The sequence below is a fragment of the Dromaius novaehollandiae genome, chromosome 4, assembly GCF_036370855.1.
Source record: "Dromaius novaehollandiae isolate bDroNov1 chromosome 4, bDroNov1.hap1, whole genome shotgun sequence".
NCBI classification, from domain to species: domain Eukaryota; kingdom Metazoa; phylum Chordata; class Aves; order Casuariiformes; family Dromaiidae; genus Dromaius; species Dromaius novaehollandiae.
The window spans coordinates 60,964,555-60,974,200 of record NC_088101.1 but is presented as its reverse complement, the minus strand read 5'-3'; positions in this window follow the sequence as shown (position 1 = coordinate 60,974,200).

Below are 9,646 nucleotides of genomic sequence, written 5' to 3'. Positions count from 1 at the left end.
AGCAAAATGACTGCAGTATCACATTCCTGCAACACTCCTGGTTAAAGCAACCTGTGACTGTGAGTGCTCTTGTAACTACTAAATACTAAGGAAGGGTAGTGAATACTAAGGAAGGGTAACTACGCAGGTAGGAGTGAGGCAGCACATGGAAGGGTGCTACAGAAAATGAAAGACCTTGGGGTGGGGAGAAATCAGGATGTGACCATATGCCATGACATGCCACACTTTTCATAAGGCACACAGGGAATTTGTTCCTAAGGCATACAGACAAGGAATCCCTGAAATGGTGACACAGAGCAGACGTGTGGCTGGGAAGGAGGCCTAATGAACTACCAGCTGCAGCAGACAGTGACTGACTGACTTACAATGGTACAAAAAGAAATACCTATTTCCCCGAGGAGCTTAGTAGCAGAGGAGATGCTGACTTCAAATGCAAATCAGGCCAAAGTCCAATATCTTAGGAAAACTGAAAAAAATAACCAGAGGCACAACAGGCCATAGTAGCTCAGAGACTGAGTCTTCTGAAGGTGGAGATGGACCAGCAGCAGTTTGATAGGGTAGGTGTTGATATTAACTATAAATATACAGGCTCATGGACACTGGGGAAATAAGTTCCCTACCTGTCTTCAGACCTGAGCTTGAGAATCACTGAAAGTGAGTTGTGAGTTCTCCCCTGTGTTCATTAGACCAACCACCCTGTTGAAGGATAGCTATCTGGATTCACATAATTTGTTCTCAATGAATCCATCCTGGCTGTTTTTTATCTTATTTTTTATAGGCATTACAATTTACATAGTTAGCACTAATGCTTTTCTGGGTATCATAGTTAGTGGTTCTCAGGTCTTCCTCCGCTCTCATTTAGGTCTCTCTTTCTCTAACGAGACTTGGCTGTCCTCCAGGACATGTCAAAGACAAACAATAAAGTAAATGGAGAGAGTCTTCCGCAGACTTTCACACTTCGTAATCTTATTCTTTCAGTATCTGGGAAATGGCACTTTAGGAATAAGTAAAATGGATAGATCAACGGACTATGCATCACCGAGTAGACCTCTGGCATTTGGAAAATACATCTCCAAGTCTTGCAATTTACAGATGTGGCATACAGCAGAATACAATTCAGCAGAAATGTTTACTCTCACTAAAGCAGAGGCAATTAAAATCAGTATGTGTACAGAGGCAGTTAAAGTTTTATATCAAAGGCACACTTGAAAAAACAACCTTTCTTTTTCAGCAGAAATAAGACAAAAAATGTGGAATTTATTATCACTTTGATGTTGTAGGTTCTGTACTATCCAAAATATTTATAACCAGTATGGGCTTGTTCTCACATACTGCTTGTAGCTGAAAGATATTGCTGCTTCAGTGACTAATTCACTCTTTGCCTGAGGAAATATTTTTAAATACAAGTATTTATTTCTTCTGGCCACATACAGCATTGATTTTTTAAATAAATCTCTTTTTTACTGCTTCCTATTATCCACTGAATCACCTGTTTTGCAGGCAACTATTGTGATGATATAGATGTAAAATAATGTGTTATATTTGCTCGTTTTATCCAAATTACAAAGAACTGACTGTTTGTCCTAAAAGGCTGTTCACATTGACTTCTTATGGTTGAAAAACTCGACGAAAACGCAGAATACAGGCCACTAACCTGGAAGAAAGTATTAGCCAGTCTAAAGATGTTATACACTTTCTTCATCTTCATGGAAGATAAGGAAAATATGTGCAGTGAGAAAAAGACAGTGTGTTTTTTTGTTGTTTATGATGCCCCAAATACTTAAGTTTATTATTATTATTTAAAAGTTTAAGCAACATATTTACTAAACGGCTGAAAGAAAAAGGTCATGATAGACAAAGACTCACTTTTATGCTCTACAAGCATACTGAAGAATAGAAAATAAATCTCCTACAGTAACAAGCACATTTGTTGCCTTTCCTACCTCAGTTTACTCATAGCTAATTACAGAATGTCTCTTACAGCGCTCTTATTTAATATTAGCTCACAAAAATAATCACTGAAATATAGAAAGAGCACAACCTCAGCCAAAACAGAAAATCTTTAATAAAGGGAAAGAGAACGAAAATGACTTCTGTACTAAATAAGCTACAATACAGTCTGGTCCATAGCACAAAAATAGAAGAAAATACAAGGGAAATACTATTCCATTTCTTGATTTGTTATTTGCCTAGTTGAGCCCTCCAAAAACATAACAAGTTAAAGATGGTAAGTGCTGACTCTAATGTTTTTAAGTAATAAAATCCATTCTTCGGGAGAAAAACCCTTCAGTTACATTGATTCATTAGGTGATTCACTTGCTAAATGAAAAATGGTATTTATTACACTGAACAGTCAATTTTTGTCCAAACACAGAACAGAAACATTTTATATAGGTATGTCACATAATAATGAGAGTTGAATTCTTTACCTTCTAATAGCAATACCAAGAGATGTTGCAGAGTTAGAAACTTTGAAATTTCTGCATCCAGATAATTTGCATATAAAACTTTTAAGAGTCCTGACTGACAAGCTATGTGCACTATTAACATTAATTTTCAGTAACTCCTGAAACACTGCATCAGTTCCAGAACACTGGTAGAGAGCAAAAGAAAGTGTTTCAGCTTTTAAAAAGGGCAATTATAGACTTGTCAGCTTGATGTCAATCATGAGCAAAATAATGGAATGGATGCTAGAGGACTCTAATTAAGAATTAAAAGAGGATAAGATAATTAATGCCAATCACCCTGAATTTGTGAAAAATATATCCCATCAAAGTAACTTGATTTCTTTTTTAAAAAGAGGTTACAAGTTAGGTTGACAGAGGGGATAGAAAAGACTCTCCATATAAAATATGTAGATTTCTATATGGTGTGTGACTTTGATAACATGCAATGTTTGATTAAGAAACAGAACAACTTTTACATTGCACTGTTGGATTAGTCTAATTGTTAGGTCTCAAAACGTATGGTGAGAGGAAATGATCAAGTACTTGTGTTTCTAGTAGAAGTATACATATTTTAACATTTATGTCTATAATCTCTAGGAAGCCAACTGCTAATAGACTTAAAAGTAACACAAAGATTGAAGACTGCTTAAATAATGAAAAGGACAAGCCACAGAAACAAAGCAATCTGAATTTTACAGTAAGGTATGCTACGCATCAACAAACCAGATATTTATGATGCAGCCAAATGTAAAGCTATGCACCTAGGAAAAAAGTGAGCAGTCCCTGCTTACGTGGTGTCAGCACTAACTGCAGAAGTTTGGGGTTTGAACAGCCTGGGAGGCCAGAGGGGGCAAAAACACCCATCTTTGAACATATGAATGGGTGAATAGTGAGAAAGGGAAGGCTATACCACTAGAAATTTTCCTGCTGAAAAGATCATAAGTAGAATACTATCCAAATATGAGGAAAAAAATGAATTAATTAGGGAGAAATGAAAGAAGAACAATAAAATAAATGTGACTCCTTCGATCAAAAACTCTAGGAACTTAACCTGACTTGTAAGGAAGAGATTAAAGGAGGCCTACTGTCTACATGAGAATTTACATGGGGGATGAACTTTGACAACAGTCTTTTCAGTCTTGGCAACTGGCAGTTGAAAGTAGACTGATCAGAACAGAAGCGGATCTCTTTTTCCAAAGATTTAAAACAAATTAATTGTTAGAATAACTGTCCAGAGTCGAGAAGGATTCTGCATCCCTGACAGCCTTCTAAATCAAAATTCCATTCTTTTTATTAATAATCACATACTAGTGCAAAGAATTAAATCCAGGAAGTCTTAGAAAAATTATGTACAGGTGAAATATAAGGGACATCTTCCTTTTCAACCTTTTAGTCCATGTAACTATGAAACTTTTTTCAGTATTTTGAAATGTCTAGACTGAACTTTGGTTCACGGTCATCTCTCTTGTGAGGCAATTTACTTTATTAAACATCCAATTTATCTATTCAGCTTGCTATATATATTATTACATTGACAAAATTTTCTCTAGGATTTAGAACATTCCTGGAAAATTAACCAAATAATACAAGGGTGAAAATGCACTTTAAAACGCCACATTACTATGCAGAAGAGACTTCATAAGCAATAAAACTCCCATCATCAGTAATCTTTACTCTTTGAGCATTCTTCTCAATATGCAGTTTGTTAAAATGATGCAACCTACTAAACACGTTTGAACTACTTTGTAAACACAAATCAAGTGAATAAGAATCCAGTTAGCATTCACTAAGCCTTCTCAAGAAAATCTTAAAATAGGCAATTTTCCATTAAATTGGTAAATGCATGTAAAGCTGCTAATTACAGTCCATATCTCAAGAAATTAATATGAGGGAGAGGAAGAAATATTCTTCATCAGTACTCAGTAAAATGTGTTGGAATTATGAACCCAGAGAAGTAATTAGAATATAATTCTAAAACATTGACTTTCTAGCATGTAGAATATAGATGATGAATGTCTAAAGTGACAAAGCTTTCCAATTTAAAGAAAAATAACAATTATTCTGTTAAATTAGGTATTTCACTATGCTTTTGTTTTCCTCTCTAGGCTACAACCTAGAGGCATATAATTTCACATGACATTAGAAAAAAGGAAATGTCCCATTTTCTCTTTTTTATTAGATAGATAGACTATAATAACCTCAGGTGTTTTCTTTCACAGACTGCATCACCGCTTGTTTCTGCTACGATTTTTGAAGATAAGCTTCTCAGACAAGAAGATTCTAGCTATCTCCACAAGAAGATTCTAGCTATCTCTTCTGCTTTATTTTATTTTTAAGGCAAGAGATACATGTTTCTACTTTTGTCAGTGTGACTATAACAGAAATGTTTGGCAATCATCACTACAAAGTGATGAGGAATAAAAGTTTTGGCTGCATTTTCAAGCACAACTTAACATATTGTAGCAATACGACAAGTTAATTTCAAGGAAAGACTCTAAAACATAAATTCACTGTCAACATGAAAAGACAAAATACTTATTCCAGCCACTGCTGTCTCTTTGCACCATTCTCCCTTTGTTGTAATTTTTGATTAGGAAATGCTTATAGGAGATACAATGACAAGTACCATGTGGGCACAGGCCTGCATCTTGATTGCAAAAAAAAAAAAAAGAAAAAAAGGACTTGCTGATATTTGTCCTCCCAAGGACAGCAAGGGCCTAACTCAGATAACTAACTTGAGAAGAGCTGGATGTCTCATCTTCTGGTTAAAAGACTAACAGGCAGATCATGCTCATTAGTTCAGGTACCCCTTCAGGCATCCCATTGTGCCATGGATACATACATACAGCAGATGAGTGTTAGTGACCTGCCATATAAAGTGTTTAGGTGACGAGTTCTAAGGCTGAAACGCATTAAGACCAGTTTTGTTTGCCTTTTTTTTCGGGGTAAATTTTGTCCTTTTAATTCAGTTAAATCCTATGCAAATGTAAAGCCTGTGAATTTGGCTTGGAACAATACATTTTACAGAAAGGGAAATTTCTGCTAATGTTGACTTTAAGCGAAGTCACTCCCTTTAAGCATCTGCTCACAGCTGTGCTTCCCAGCGACAGGAGAAGGTTTTTTTCATGCATATTCCATTTGCACAGTAACTATATGAGGAGAAAGTAGAAATCTTTGATTTCACGGTTTACCTGTGCTCCTGTCACAGAAATCTTCACAAATGACATATGAAATTGCTTTTCTTTTTTACTACCACTGTGAAACCTCCTTCTGTTTTTATTTCTACATTTCCACAGTCTCACAGTGCTACTAAAGATTGCTTTCAAATGAAGTGTGCTCCCGATTGATGAGAAAGCAGTATACGTTCTGCTATGTTTCACAGATACCATTGCTTACCAATCTGCTTGGCCTTGTGCATGCATATATATTATGCTAAGAAATCTTAGCTGCATTTAATCTGCTCATATGTTACTATTGGGGAAATGCTTGTTTACCTTTTATATTATTCACTGAATGCTACTGTTCATGTGTGCTATTCCATACTCTGTCACACTTACGGGTGTTTAGCTGATGTCTAAGTCAGTGAATGTTTAAATGGTTACTTTCACAATTTTGTTACTTTATGAGAAAATAAAGTGCCCCTATTAAAACTCAGACTATGACACCATTACAATTAGGCAACATATTTGCTTCTAGAGAACACAACTGCCAAGAAACAACACAAAACACTTACTGATTTTAAATTATGACAAAATGATATTATCTCTTCAACTCAATTATTTATAGGACATTCAATGCTGCATAGACGTGTGGCTATAACGAACTATGTGTCTTGGAAATTAGACAACAAATTTATGTTTATATTTTGTTTTCACATTTTCAGTAATGAATCAGTAAATATCTGAATTTATTACGTGTGGTTGGTTTCAATGTTACTCAATCCAGCTAGCGACAGGTATGTTTAATTTATCCTCATTATAACTAATGACTTTTGAAGTACAGGAAATGCTAATTGTGTATGTACATCCATCACATTTTGACACTTAAATGGATCACTTGAAAAATTATATTTATGCTACTAATTTGCTGTCACATAAATACTTTCACACTTATTATTCTGTTGAATTGGACATCTTTCCATAATTGTTCTTGTAATTGTACTCTATTGCATACGGAGCTGATCTTAATATTTCCTTCACATATTTATGCAAGCTGAGAAGATAGACGACTATACCTGTCATTTTTACTGTGCTTGATCCTGCCTTATTGAAAGAACGCCAATCTGAATTTATGTTTAATATATTGCATTCACATTAACAGGGGGCACATCTGAAAAGCAGCTGCATTTCCAATTTTTATTTTAGAATTCTAAAATACATGGACTTTTTGATAGTTTAACAACAATGACGGATCTATCTGTACAGTCTTTTCACAGACCAGCACTCACTCTGTCGGTGTCCCGTACCAGTAATACAAAAATGAGCTACAGCATGAAGATACAGCATGTGAGCTCATGTAGTGACTACTTGAGCACAGTTCCTTGAATCAGAGCTGCATTCAGCCAGCTTGGATTGCAGGTGGAACAAATACAGGTCTTGGTTCTCTAAGGAGTAGGTATGAGGAGTGAAGATACAATCTTTAGTCACGGTATCTGCTTTGTAGCAACTCTGGTGTTTTTGCAGTATTTGTGTGTCTATAGTTTTGTGCATGTCATTATACAGAATGAACCACGCACGTTGCCACTTTGAATGTGTGATTCAGCTACCTCTGCAGGAGTCATTTTTTGGAATTATTTAGACTTTTTATCTATATACATTGCTCTGTGGTAATGATATTTTTGGATACTATGTAAAGGACATTAATTTAATTCATGCTAATAGACAGGGAGCTTTCTTAGATTGCTGTTATTCTTATCTCTTGGGATAGTGAAGACAATATCCATTTAGCAGTTATTGGATGGCTCTCAGTGTTTATTTCTGTTTTGCATTACCACACTTGGGTAAGCCAATGTTTGTAGCTCATCAAATTTATCCATGTAGAGCAGGAACAATGTTTTCCTTCAAAAATGGCTGCTATACTCCTCATTTGTATGCTATGGATCATCACTTTAGATTCATGGCCCTTGTCACATTTATTCTCCATTCAAGAACATGTTTCTCTTCCCCTACATAATATCATGAATTTGCTGGTAAGATCCCTGCATCCCATTACTCCCTAATTTCAATGTGCTCAGCATAGTGCACTGAACTATGCTAGCAAATTTACTCAGAAACTGCATGTTCCCATGCTGGTATATACTGAACTCCTGCACCCTCTTCACTATTCATCAAATACTTTTATGCAGCCTTTTGAGGCCAAATCATTCTAAATTAAAATGAAGAATGTACTTATTTTGTATTGATAACCTGCTATTAAGTCTCCTTTAAATACTTTTCCCCTCAAAATACACTCTCTCTTGCTTTATTTAGCACAGCTCTAGACTGTGAATCTGATACAAGTATTCACAGTTTTCTCAGTTAAGTGGTCTGCTAGCAATCCTTAAATACTTTATGCAGCTACAGCTGAAATTCTGATTAGATTCAGCAAATGAGAAAGAGAAAGCTAATACATGTAAACCAAGTAATTAGTGACCTAGGCTTACATATGTTTTCCCAGGTCTGTGAATCTTTCATGCAGAATTTTTAAGCAAGAAAAAAAAAAAAGTAGAACATGCAGGCAGTAATAAAAGCTAAACTAGGAAAAACATGAACTAGAAAAATACCTGGAAAAGACAATATTAATCCATTAACCTTTAATAAAGATTAAACATGGAAACATCTGGGAATAATTCGATAATAATTATGCTTCTAAAATTCTATAAAGCTGAGAAGGCTAGAACAGCTGTATGCCAGCAATGGAGTAGTCATATAAGACAGCAGGTCCTTCTGTGATACCAATAAGCAAATATTTCAAAGAAACAGTAGTACACGTCTTGCAGCAGCACTGAGGTGTTACAGTTAGGAATCAAGCTGCTTTGGTGAGCAAGTTGATACCAAAAAAAGGACAAGAAAGTTCCAAAAGCTTATTAGATAATAGAAAACATAAGATGAAAGAAAAGAGAGGGGCTGCAATAGATGGCGGAAGCAGACAAAAGAATGAAACAGTTATGAATAGTGCATAATTATTATAAAGCCATTTATACAAAAGGTATGCTAAATAGTACTTAAAATAACACTTTTTATCAGAAGGTCTCTCTTGGGGAGCATACGGCTTGATAATTTTATTGTGTATTATACGTATTACAAGTGTAACAGATCGTAATCACATGCCCTTCTGGAATCTGTTTTCAATGCTGAAGGACAAGAAGGTAAACAGAACAGTCAGCACAGATTTAACACCATCATCGTATTTGACTAGCTTGATTGCCTTCAGTGATGAAATGACTGGATAAGTGGATGAAAGAAGGACTGTGGGTAATTTATAGCTTGACTTTAGTAAGGCTGTTGACACCATCTCCCAGAGTATTCACATTTGGGAACTGGGGAATTATTGGCTGCACAAATGGACTGCTAACAGTTTGAAAATTAGCTGGACTACCACGTCCAGCAGGTGGGCAGTAACAACTGAAGTACTTCAACAGTTGATGCTGAAACTCATGTTGTAAAACTTCATCAATGACCTGAAAAAGACACAATGCACCCTCAGTAAATTTGTGAACAATATTCAATTTAGGGGAGTGGTTGAGGCAAGCATTACAAAAGAGGTGCAATCCAAAGAGATTCCAATAAAGCTGAGGGTTTGGCAAGCAGAAACCTCATGCAAAGATCTGCAGTTTATGAGGTGGAACAGCTGCATGCACAGGCTGGGAACCTCCCAAGTCAGCAGCAGCCCTGCAGAGAAGGCTGTAGGAGTCACAGCGGATATCGAGCTGAATGTAAGCCAGCAGTGTGCGGCCAACTGCATAATGGACTACACTAGGAGGAATACGGATCAAAGAAAGTTTTAATTTCTCTTGTCTTGGCCCTGGATAGGCTGCACCTAAAATAGTGTCCAGTTTGGAACTCCCAGTCGAGGAAGCAGGTGGTGAAACTGAAGGATCCAGAAACAGGCTATCGAAATTGTCAAAGACTTAGACCACCTGCCTCACACTGAATGGTTCTAGGAGCTGCACTTGTTTAGGCTGGCAAGTGGGAGGCTATGGCACAACCTAAAAGAAATCC